Genomic DNA, 13,842 nt, shown 5'->3' on the forward strand with positions numbered 1-13,842 from the left:
CAAATTAATGAAAGAAACTTGAAAAAGAAAGGGCAATAATATCAAAGGCATGTCCTTGAATCCATCCTACAGCTTCAAGTATAAATAGAATCTCATATCTTGCTCCTTATCATATCTCAACTTCAGTTCACATTCAACCATCTTCACTTTCACTGAGTTTCTATTAAATTTCTCATAAAAATAATTTTATAATGACTTAATTCAAAAATAATTTAAGAAAATTACTTTTGTTTCTCTTAACACTTATAATCTGACTTTGAGTTACAAAACACATAAAGTCCTAGATTAGATGAAGTTTGTAGATGTCCTAACTCCGTAGTCTTTTAGGATTCCATCTCATGGCTATAAAAAATAATTTAAAAATCTTATTCTATTTTAAAACAATGTAATGTTACGCTATTAATAAAAATTAAATAAAATGTATAATTTTTGTAATAAAGTGATGCATTCAGAGAATCTATATATGTTTTGAATAAAACAAATAAATTATTCTATCTTATATTTTTATAGTCTATCCCCTTATGGAAATCTTGTAATCCATCAGTTTTTCTTTTTTGGGTGCCAACTTTATAATTCAGTGAGAGGCCATATTGATACATGTAATGTGTTGGCATTTTGAAACAAATGTTCGGAAATTTAACAAACTTGATTGAATTATATTTGGATGGAAATTATTTCAATGGGTTTATTCTTAACACAGTTAGAAAATTACGTTCGAAGCCTTCGACACTTGAGCCTTAAGGAAAATATGGGCTCCGCAACTACGTGGTTAAACTTTAAATTTATAATTTCATCGATTTTTTCTCTTTACTATTAGGATGGAAATTAACTAAAAGCTATCTGAAAACATGGTTAAGAAAAAAAATAATAAGAGATTATTAAAAGAGCAATGATTAAGCTGATTAAAAGAAAAAGAACGGTGATTAAGTGAGAGTTCTAATCACAAATCATTTCCAACATTTTCAAATGATTTATGTTTTTCATTTGATGAATCGCGTGAGAAACTCATGAAAACCAGAAGGGTGTGGTTGGGAATTATTTATAGAATAGATGTATTCATTATATTATGCTGGGGTAAGTTGTTGTCAATTAATCAACTTGTTATACAAGGAATAATTAATCATAAAATAATATTATTGGCAAGACTTTCATTATTTTTATTTTATGTCACTTAATGGAAATTTTAATAACACTTTATATGTGGATGATGATTTCATCAATCGTATGCAGAGTAAACCATTAGACATTTCTATATGGAAAGTGATTTATTAATTATTACATTATCACATAGACTAGTTATTTTTAATTTTTACAAAAATAATCTAAATATAAAAAAGTACACCATTCAATCCTTAATATAAGATAAATTAAAGTTCATTTAAATAAATGATCTATATTATGGACTAACCTAACTTTCTTAGATAATTTAATAATTTCATTTAAATAGATGTCCCAGATTTCATCCTGGAGGGAGTAATTTAATAACCTAATATGTTAGGCCAAAACAAATTAACGTAACTTCTTTTTGACCAACAAATTAACATAACTCTTCAAAACACTTTTTCTCCTCATTCGTATTATATTCACCCGCAAACACACATCCAATCTTTATAATATCATGCTTCATCACCGCATAATTAATTGTGGTGATGAAATATAATTATCAAAAAAGTTGGAAGTGGGAGAGGTGCACCTTGTAGACGACGCCAAAGCTACCCCATTTGATGATGACGTCTGGCAAGAATTTGCTGGTGGCCTTTTCGATCTCCTCTATGGCAGAAAGACCAACTGGAAGGGAGGTCGGAGTGGGGTGATGACAAGGTGCCTTTCTTCTTGCACAATCACACAAGTGCATCTTTGCTTTTGAGATAGGGTTTCTCATTATACTTATATACCCATCATTTTTATTGTCTTTTTCTTTCTTAACTTAGCACATGCTTTTACTCAAGTTTTTAAAACATGATACATTTTCATAATAGTCGTAAGCCAAATAGATTACATAGTTGGGAAAATCACATTTTTCAAGGAATTCAACATAAACATCATCATCATCATAAACATTTCATAATCATACATGACCCCCACATGACTTATAAAAAGCTCGTAAAACAAATACAATAGTTTTAGTAATAATATGTTATTTGTCTCGGTTACTTTCTCCTATACCTTTGACCTTGAGGTACATTCACAAGTATCAAATCCTATTATATAAATTAAATATTATTCTTATAAAAAAACTGGATAATAAAATTTTTAATTATTATTATTAATGTATTTATATAAAATCTATAATGAGAGTATAATTAATAAATATACAATTTTAAAAAAATAAGTTTTGCTAATTTTTTAAAAATATGAGTAGTAAAATAGCAATCAATATTATGTATTACAAGAGGAAGAGAGTAATAAATATTATCTTTCCCTGGTATTAAAAAATAAATTTTATTTCTTTTAATTATTTCTTGCCTTGAGAGAGAGGGGCCTCTAAGGAGAGAGAGAGAGAGAGAACTGATGAAAGTCAGAGTTGTACATTATTACAGCCTTTCAAATACTACTCAAAATTAAATTAAGAAAGTTGGCACTGTTAATATCATTAACATAACTGAATTACTTGAGGTTTTGGATTAATCTACGACCATCTATATTGGTCATTTTATTTATTTTGGCCACAAATCTTATTTTCACATTTAAATTTGTCACCAATTAAAACATTTTTTTAAATGACACATGTAGTTATCAAGTTATTATAACAACAATTTAGGTCTACCTTTTTCTTTGTTGTTTTTTTTTTTGGGGTCATAGAACATTTTAGACTTATCAATGACATGGAAAGAAGATAAAGAGGAAAGCAAGAACGTGGCTATTGAGAGAAAGGAAGCCATATTATTAAGATTGTGATTGATAAAATGTATCGTATAGGGTATAGGGAGAGGTATTTGAAAAATAATTGACAATGATAATGTGCTATCCCAACTCTCATCGTTCCTCTTTCTCTCTTCAAAAAATGTAAGACACATGTTTCTGTGCAAAGAATTATCAAATATAGACCCACCATTCTCTTTTGCTACATTCATAAAACAGTAATATTATATGTATTCACGTAAACAATTATAGTCAATATTCTCTTTTGCTACACCATTCTCTTTTGCTACATTCATAGTGGGTTAGATTGGTGTTGTAATTTTGAGTCTTATCATCCTTTTTTCTTTCACCTCATTCATGTCACTCTCATACACATATTTTTTTAAATAATAATAAAATAAATATATACTATTATTTAATTTAATAATATGAAAAGATATGTATTCACGTGAACATTTATAGTCAATATTCTCTTTTGTTACATCATTCTCTTTTGCTACATTTACAGTGGATTAGGTTGGTGCAGTGATTTTGAATCTTATCGTCCTTTTTTCTTTCACCGCACTCATGTCACACTCATACACATATTTTTTTAAATAATAATAAAATAAATATATACTATTATTTAATTTAATAATATGAAAAGATAGGATTAATTAAAAAATAGATAATTATTTTATTAAAGATGAAATTTGATTAAAAATATCTTACATTTTTAAATAGAGGGAGTATTGTTTTTTAATTTCACCTTTAATTCCAATTATCAATATAATTCTTAATGAATGAAAAATAACTTTATACAAGAATCTAAATTAATAAATACATTTTATTTTATTGATATATAATTTTTTTGAAGTTGTTTATATTTTAAATCAAACAAAATATATGTAACCAATTATATATTATATATAAAAATATGTGAAGAATAGAAGAAAAGATAATAAATAAATGAGAGTGACAAAGGGGAGACAGGAAGCTAAGTGGCAGTAGTGATAACATGACGTGAAGTGAGGGAAGAAGAAGACAGAAAAGACAATAAGAGGGGAACAAAATAAAGGCTACGGCTATAAAAATAGCTTCCAAAAGCCAACGCATGAAAAAGTAAATATTTTTTATTAGAAAAAAAAACCAACAACACACACATGTTTGTGTGTAGAGAATTACTAAACATAGATCCACGATAAATAATAATTTTATATATTTTTATTTTTTTAATTTAAACTTTTAAATATTTATTTGAAGTTAATTAAGTTTAATTAAATATTATTTAATTTTATTAGCCAATATTTAATTTTAAAATTTTAACTAACTAAATCTTTAATTTTAAAATATAAATAATATTTTAAATATTTTTATATAGGTACTATTTAATTTTATTTTATTTGTACAGCTCAGTACAGGAAATATCATTTTCTTTTGCTACAGTCATAAAATAATAAAATTATATATTCTTATCAAATAACAGTATTTATGTGAGGATTATTACTCCCTCCTTTTATTTTTGTATGTTTATCATCTTTTCTGAGTTTTATCGTTAAATAATAATATTCATGTGGGTTAAGTGGTGCAATCATGTTGAGTCTTATCATTCCTTTTTCTTTCACCCCACCCGCGTCAAACTCATACACTTATATTTTTTTAAATAATAATAAAATAAATAAATATTATTATTTAATCTAATAATATGATATTCGAGTTTGGCTTTTTCCCATAGATCTCTACAAATAGAGCATCTCCGGGTTCACACTAAAAGAGGCACTTTTCCTGCATCGCATTAGAGATATGTTCCTTGCTAGGCTATGTTGCATCTACAAGCATGCTGACTGGACAGAGAGAACTGAGCTTTTAGTCAAAGCATTTAAACAATGACACGCCATCCACACTTCCTCAGTCAATTCACATGGCCATTTCTTTTTCGTATATTTAAACATATCTACAGTATTCTTCTTCAATTCACGCCTCAGCTAATTCTTGTGGAGAAGGAGGGAACACTGAAACTCTGCCGCAGTTTGGAAACTAACAATCAAACCCAATGGTTCTGGCGGATAAGAATATCCCAACGAATGTGTTATTGATAATTAAATCTAAAGTAAATATAAATATTTTGAATATCTAAATTTGTGATTAAGGATTTGTGTTGAATATCACATAAAGTCATTTAGTCCTTAACTGGCGTAATCTCTCCGATGAAGAGTATCCCCCCCCCTCCTCTCCTCTTTTGCCGTGCAATATCTGAACAATATTTCTTGAGATTTGAAAGGTGTTGGGTATCTCACCATTTAACTTGGCTATTATTATAAGTATATTTTCGATATCAAAAAGTGTCTAATATATTAATCCAATCCTGTTTGAAAAGTGGAGTTTTGGTCTTTGGGTGCCTCATTTTCAAAAATTAAATGCAAAAAATCAATGCATAATATATTATAAATTTTTGGAGTTTTCCAAAGCCAGATATGGTTGATTCCCTTGTGGCATAGATTTTCTTGGCTGAGCAGCCTACTGATGTTGGGGATATTGGGGCAAGGGCGTTACACTCTAGCGGAGTTTTTGAATGGCAAGTAAGGTACCATCTTCCTTCACTAGCCCGAGGAAGAAGATATTATTGGAGTGACAGGGAAGGGTTGATTGATGATATACGGACGACCTAGACGATAGCCAATAAAATGGAGGAGAGCAAGTCAAGCTTTGCTTAATTGCATTTTCAATTTTCCAGCTATCTGTTCTGCTGGAAAATGAGTTGTTTGAAAAACCTGCACCTGAGGGATTCTGATTCTCGACCGCGTCCCTTCTTTAATTTGTGCATCCTGCGGCATCGAAACCGTCCATGTTATCCAGCGCTTTACATCGTGCCACGTGTTCCTTCTTCTCTCGTCTGCCCTCTGTTCATTGGGATGCTGCATGTCACGCTGGAGCTGGACTATGGATTAACACTTTCTTCTATTTCTCTGTCACAAGATTCTCTATCGTTTTTGCTCTCCGTGTTTTTTTTCCCCGTTTAATGACGTCTATAGCTTCATCTTTTGCTTTGTTTGAGGATTCAATTGCCTCTCACACCACCACTGCGGGGGAAATTTATGATGCTTGAGAATTATTAACATACATGTCTTTTTAAAAATTTAAAATACTTCAAACACACATCAGTATATTGACTTTCCAAAAATTTAAGATTTGATATTTTCTAAATATTGTATGATAAAATTTCTAACAATCATTTGATTAAATTGAACAGTTATTAATTGTGTCACATAATACTCATTAAATGACATGAATGGACTTGAATTAGTGACTCATCATATCCAAATTCGACTAGAATAGTTGAAGGGGAGACCAAAAAAAGTCAAGATCCCTGCGTGATTTGAGAAAGATGAAGGCTAGGTGTAATTCAGAGTTTTTCTTTTTCGTATATTTACTTTTTTTCAAGTGCAAATTACTAATCCCATGAAATTTAAGGCTATTGTAAATAATATTTTTAAAATCATGTATGTGCCATTCTTTTTAATAAAATAGAAAAAAAAAACATATGTGACATAACTTAGAGTTAAATAAAATGAGTTTAATTATATATGGTACGGTTTTAACCTATCTCATATAACTTGATTTATTAGTTTTAGCTCACTGTAGGATCTACACTACCTATCTGATTTATTAATTTTTTAATTTATATTTATTAATTTTTTATATGATATAATAAAAAAAAGTAAGGAACAAAGTATGCTGAGTACTCAAATTTATAGTATCACTTTTTTTTTTCAACTTTGTTAGGCAACCATTTTCTTTCTTTTTTTTAATTCTTTAGATGGACCTTATATGCATTATATAGGTCTTTCTTAGTCCTCACCTTCCTCTGCGTTGCTAAGCTCCTTTCTCCCTTGCTCTTTATTTGATTGTTTTGTTGCTCTTTTTATTTGACTGGTCCTCCTCCTCTCTTGACAACTTGACCCATTGCTCTCTCTTCTTGTTCAACTGATCTTCCTCCTCTCTTAGTGCTTCACGTCTTGGTCCTCCTCTTCTGAGGTGTGTTTACTCATTGCTTTCTCTCTCCTTATTCCATTGGTCCTTTTCCTCTTGACCACAAAATGATTGCACCTAACCCACGTAAATGCTATTATTTGATGATAAGATAAGACTCAAAATTCCTAATTCTTCTATTCTTCACATATTTTTATATATAATATATAATTGGTTACATATATTTTATTTGATTTAAAATATAAAAAAATTCAAAAAAATTATATATTAATAAAATAGGAAGTATTTATTTTATATATATATATATAATAAATAATAGTATTTAAGTTTATTCCCACAATCAACTCTTATGTTTCAAATTTATTTTTATAATTATATATATATATATATATTTTACTTGATAGAGTTAGGCTTTTCTTTAATTTAAATATTTCATTTTATATATTTGATGTTCAAATATTTAGAATAGATTTATACTTTAATCATTTTTTTATTTTTTTATTTTTTTATTTACTAACTTGCAGTTTTTATTATGTCTACACATATTCATTGGAATGTGAGACAAACAAAATTCCTGATTTGATTGATGGTTACCTACAAAACTCAAAATATGGATACATATATGTCTGAGCTCCCACCAGAAACAAAGGACAATTGGGCAGCAGCTTTGAATCACCAATTTCGAACTCACATGTACACTAGTATAAGAGTGGAGCACATAATTTTATTTTTAAAAACTCATAAAAATGATGTAAGTATTTTTATTTATTTTTTAGTAAATTTAATATTTAATATTTTAATATTTATTATTATTAATTATTTTTTAATTTTATATAGCCAATTACTCTTAAGCGAGCTATTGCTCAAGAAGTTGGTGATGAAGTAGATCCTAGATATCTACAAGCCTTAAATACAATATTTCCTCCTGATGAAGAAGTTCCGATAGTTCCACAGCTAGAGCCAGAGCCAGAGCTATAGCCATAGCCAGAGTCACAGCAACAGCTATAGCCACAACCATCTTATCCAAATCCAACTCCACAATAATTTATTAATTTTTTAATGGACATGTTTAGAAATAATGAAATAACGGATCCAAAATTTCATCATGCTCAAGCCATTCTTGGTTATGAGCATTTTGATTATTGTAGAGGAATCTTGTATAATACTAGATTTGATCCTACAAATCCTAATCGGCGTAGGAAAACTTTTTTAGCTATGGTAAAACAATGCAGATGTGTTTTAAAAAATTGAAAAAGAAGATATTATATGTAATTTTTTTATTTTCTCTATATTTAATACTTCAACACTCTGAATTACATCTTATCAATCATAGCTTTAATCGTACAGTTTTCTTCCCTTGTCCCTCTCAACTTCTTCTATTCGCATCACACACTTCCGCCCTTCTCTAATGCTGTGATTTGCAAACGTAGATTATCTTATCTCCTTCCTCCACTTATAAGTCAAGCATTTTTGTCTAATCTTTCCTTTTTTTTAAATATTAAATATTAAACAAAGGGAGAGATCAACGTAAATGTTAGAATACATTTATTTTTTAATTTCAGCAATAATTATTATTTATACAGTTTATTATAATACAATTTTTATTTTTTAGGTGATGAATGAGTCAAAATATTCTAAAACAAATTAAAGTTAATTTTATTTTAATTTTTAATGGATAAGAAATTTTAAAAATGTTTATATTTTTTATTATGTATGAAAATGACACATAACAAATAAAAAGTTGTTACTTATATTTTAATTTGTTGGAGCATTAAGTGATAGATTTAATAATATTTATTGGAGATAAATTTTCTACTCTGAGGCATAACTTAATAATAAAATTATTTTTTATTTTTTTAAAAATTTTTCTCATATTATCAAAAGTAGTGTATAATTATTGAAAATTAACATATTCATCCTAAGCAGAATACATTTTAAATGAAATAAGTTATTAAATAAATAGAGTCTTGTAGCATTTTGCTTGCTTCTCTCTCCACGTGGGCACTTCACTTCCTCAAAGGTGCTTATATTCTATTATTAAAAAGACAAGTAGGGAAGAGTTAAAAAAAACAAATAAATATTTATTTAAAAAGGTCAGTGGTTAATATGAAGGGGGTCATCATAAGACAGGATAAGATCATCCTGTAGAGTGAAATGCTCACTTTGTCAATGCAATCAAACAAAACTGTTGATTCTTTTTATTTTTCTTTTGTAAAGTGTAACCTTCAGAAAGATTAATAAAAACGAAAGTAAAGGTAATTAAAATTTGTTGGCTTTAATTGGGGGATAACTTTAAAAAATAGTGATGACTTTTTATTATCATTCTAACACAAATCATTTTTAACTATTTTTTAATTCTGATAAAATAATTAAAAGTGTGTTATAAAATAAAAAAATATAAAAAAAATAACCTTCTATTACAAATCTTAATAAAAGAGAGGTTATTCTAAATTCCAATTGAAATTTCCTATACAATTTTATGGGATCAATCTCAAGGTTATTAATTTTAATTATTTTAATAATTTTTGAGTGGCATAGGCACAACTCTTAAGCCCCAATTTATATTGAGAAACTTATTACTTTAATATATTTAAACACGGCTATTTTTTTTGTCAAAAAAAAACACGGCTATTTTTTTGGGCTAAAAAAATATAGCTCATTTGAATTTATTAATAAAGTTGGTAGTAAATCATTGAAAGGCTTGTATTAAAGCCTGCACATACAGAAAATAGGCTTGATGTGATATGACTATGGGCTTAAAACTTTCACAAGAGTAGGGAGCACGCTTTGTCTACTATAAATATTTTTTTCTTAAAATATAATATTAAAAAAATATAAAATGCAAACCATGTCTGTATATAGTACACATTCCATTTCTTTCATATAATATCAAAAGTCATTTGCTGATTTTAAAAAAATAAAATTCACAGCCACGCCAGTATATGCAAGAAGTAAGAGGAAGATGGCATAGAAATACTGTCTCAATCACAGAAAAAATGGAAAAACAATAAGCATTACATGTGAAAGAGGTAATTATATTAATAACTAATACAGGGATCAGAGACCACCGCTTTGCTCGGGATTCTCAAGATTTTTTACATGCCAATAATGAAATTAAATTCAATAATTATATTTAGTATCCGCACTTTAAATTATTAAAATTTAGATTAATAATTTTAAATTTATACTTTACTTAAAATAAATAAATAAGTAAATTTATCTAAACCATTAATTTGAATTTCAACTATTTTGAAGGTATCGGTATTCAATGCCTATATTAATTATAGTTACCTAATTCAAATCTAGCTAATAATATATTTAACTAGATAACATCTCTCAGCCATCCAAAATTTAAGATTTCATACGTTAATATTGTCCGATTTTGTTACTTTAAATTTAATCAAGTCACCTAAATAAACTCAAGTCTAAATGAGCTTTATCCAAATATTCAAATTCCTTTTTTATTAATAATAATATGACATTAACATTTGTTTTAACTTTTTTATTAAATATTATTTTTTCTTTATATGAAACATAAGTTTTATTTTTTTAATTATTGCTTGGCTAGAAAGAGAAGGGAGAACTTTGAATTTGAATAGAAAAAGAGGACAAGTGAGAGTTGGGGTTGCACATTATCATCATCAATTTCAACTTTTCAAATACTTCTCCCTGTACCCTACACGTCACATTTTATCAATCACAATCTTAATAGTACAGGTCCCTTTTTCTCAATAGCCGCTTGCTTTACTCTTTATCTCCTTTCCATGTCATCGGTAAGCCTAAAATGGTCTTCGACCCAAAAAAAAAAACAAAGAAAAAGGTAGACCTAAATTGTTGTCATGATAACTTAACAAATACACGTGTCATTTGAAAAATATGTTTTAATTGGTGAGAAATTTAAATGTGAAAATAAGATTTGTGGCCAAAATAAATAAAATGGCCAATATAGACGGTCGTAGATTAATTCAAAACCTCAAGTAATCTAGTTATGTTAATGATATTAACAGTGCTGACTTTCTTAATTTAAATTTAAATTTAAATATTATTAAAAATATTAACTTTTATTTAGTTTAAATATAAAAAATGATAATGATATTGATAGTGAGGCACATAACAATACCCCCCACAACCTATAAAAAGAAAAGAAACAAATAGTACAATTTATAAAGTAAAAAAAAAAACAAAACACTCAGTGCAAAAAAAAAAGGATGGATTTTTGGAGAAAGGAAAAGGCGCATGGTTGCTATCCATGTTATTGTTCTTGTTTTTAACTTAAAAACTTTTATTCACAATAAATATTAATTAATTGAGTAAATTACAATGACCACCCCTCTTTTTTGTTAAAATTACAGAGACCTCTCCTTTATTTTCAAAACTTATACTTTAATCTAATTTCTAACATAGTTAAGAATATTCTGTTAAATATTATAAGATACTTTAATTTTTATTTTTAATTATTTAAAAAATAAATTTATTAATTTGCTTTTATAATCTAATTTTATATTCTCTCCCTTTCAATTTAAGAAACTTTAAATAATTATGAAAAATAGTTAAACAAATAATGTGGAAATGTTGTGTTTAAATTAAATAAATTTTTAAAAAATAAATATAAATTACATTGACTAATTTATTTATTATATTTTAAATCATTATTATTTTAGAGCTATACATATATCGGCATGGTTGTGAATTTTTTTTTGAAAGTGTTTGTGCTAAATATGAAATGTCTCCTGCCAATGCATTTGAGTAGGCCATAAAGTCATAGGGGCTAAGTAACTGAAGAGTGAAGCCCAATCAACAATCTAAGGGCCAGCTCCAGTCTCAGTGGAAAGCTTGAGATGGATAAGTATGTCAAAATCTCGCCAGTTACAAACTTACTTCGTGGACCATTAGTACATAAAGACATAATCTCAAACAGTCTCGGATTCCATAGTTACAACATCATTGTGCCCAAGTATCTCAACAAAATGGGTTGGTTACTAAAAATAAAAAACAATGATTAAAGATTGTGCCATGAGTTTTATAAAATCCATGCATTAGATAAGTTTATATATTAGCACTTGCAATTTCATATGTGATATAATTTTAGTTTCATGTAAGTTTTGATCACACGAAATAGTTTTGGCTTTCTGCTAGCCATTTCATGTAAGATTTTGTGACTTTTAAAAATGCTTCACCCTTTACTAACTCAATTAAACCAGTAGTTTTAACTATTTATCAAAACCCTAAATATGCCATTATTAAGTATTAGGAGCTTGCTATAAGATCATCTTTAAAACTTTTTGCTTAACTGCACTTAAAAACCATACCTTTCTATCATTGATAAATTAAAACCCTTTTCAACTTTCAAAAGATGGCATACTGATGTAAGATTGCAAAACTCTACATGTTTTCTCAATCAAGTCATTTGAGCCTAAGTGACATTTCAATCCTTATTTTTCTTGTCTTCTCCTTTCTTCACTTAGCACAGGCTTTTACTCAAGTTCTTGAAACATGATACACTTTCATATGCCATAAGCCAAATAAATAACATAGTAGGGAAAATTACATTTGTCAAGTAATCTAACGTAAATATTTCATCATCATCATAAACATTTCATCATTATACATGACACACATACAATCTTATAATAATTATTACATCATGGATTTAACATGAATAATTTTGCAAGGATGTCTCACTTGTCAATAAAGAAATTATCCAAATTATAGTACAATAAATAATAACTAAAATTATGTTATAAATATTATAATTTGTAGATGTCCTAACTCCATAGTCTTTTAGGATTCCATCTCATGGTTATATGGGATGCACATCAATCTTCATTGGGATTGATCAATGAGCTATCAATAAGCCTTTGAATCCCCTCCTTAACTAGTGACTTTATCCAATCGACTCTTGTACTTACAACATAACAGAAAATTAATTGTTTATCTTTATCATTCATCATCATAGCCATAGCAATTCCAAGTTTAGTTTCATCCAATTCTGAGCTAATTTCATTTAATTGTTTTATAGTGCCCAAGGTCATTGGACAATTACTAAATATCGATGGAGATGAACAATGCCACAACTTCCTTGGCTTCTTGAAATGTTTCACTAATACCTGTAGTGTTGCAATGACAACGTTATAGCAGTAAGTAGTCACAATTTAAATCCATCTAAAATGAAAATGAATGAAAAGGTTTAAACTGACTTTCACTCAGTAATTTTGAACCCCATTTAGCTTGATATTCATATCATTCTGGGTATTTTGGTAGCCTGAAACTGAAGGAGGGCATTACATGCATAAGAACTTGGATTTTACCATCAATTTCTTCCCTTAAGCCTCTTTTAAATGTAATAGTCCCTTCTAGAAAAGTGCTCATCTTTTCAGGTGCCACATATCCACAGTTTTATATTTTTCATTAGTAAAGATTTTGATTACAAGGTCTAGCTCAAAAGGGTTGAATCAAGAAAACTATGACATAGAAACCAAGAGGTAAGAGTTCTTTACTCAATTGAATAATTGGTTTGAAAGTTTGGTTGAGAAACACTTGACAATGGTGCTGCCTTGATTTTAGACCATGAGTAAATTAAGGATTTTAATGTAGAATTAGACTAATTAATAGTAGTAGGATGGAATTATAGTTCAAGTATTATAAGAGACATCTTCAACATTAGTTCCCTTAGCTTCCATGGCATCAAAGACACAGCAACTCATCAAAGCATACATCACAGTAAATATATTTGTTCTACATGTTATAACAACTCATCCAAAAAATGCTTTTCAAGACACAAATTGAAAATATATACCTAAGTGACATAGTAAGATTGTAATTGTTGAGATTTAGAAGTCAACTTTTCACGTGATAGTAGAGGCTAACTGCGTGTTCTTCTAAGATATGGCATTTTCACCCTATCTGTTCAAATAATCCAACCTTTAACACAAAATATCTGGCGAAAGACCGATAGCGAACAAGTACTGTGAGGGAAAGATGAAAAGGACTTTGAAAAGAGAGTCAAAGAGA

Source organism: Prosopis cineraria, unplaced genomic scaffold (genome assembly GCF_029017545.1).
Source record: "Prosopis cineraria cultivar Desert tree isolate PC_DT_omini unplaced genomic scaffold, ASM2901754v1 PC7, whole genome shotgun sequence".
In the NCBI taxonomy this organism is placed as follows: domain Eukaryota; kingdom Viridiplantae; phylum Streptophyta; class Magnoliopsida; order Fabales; family Fabaceae; genus Prosopis; species Prosopis cineraria.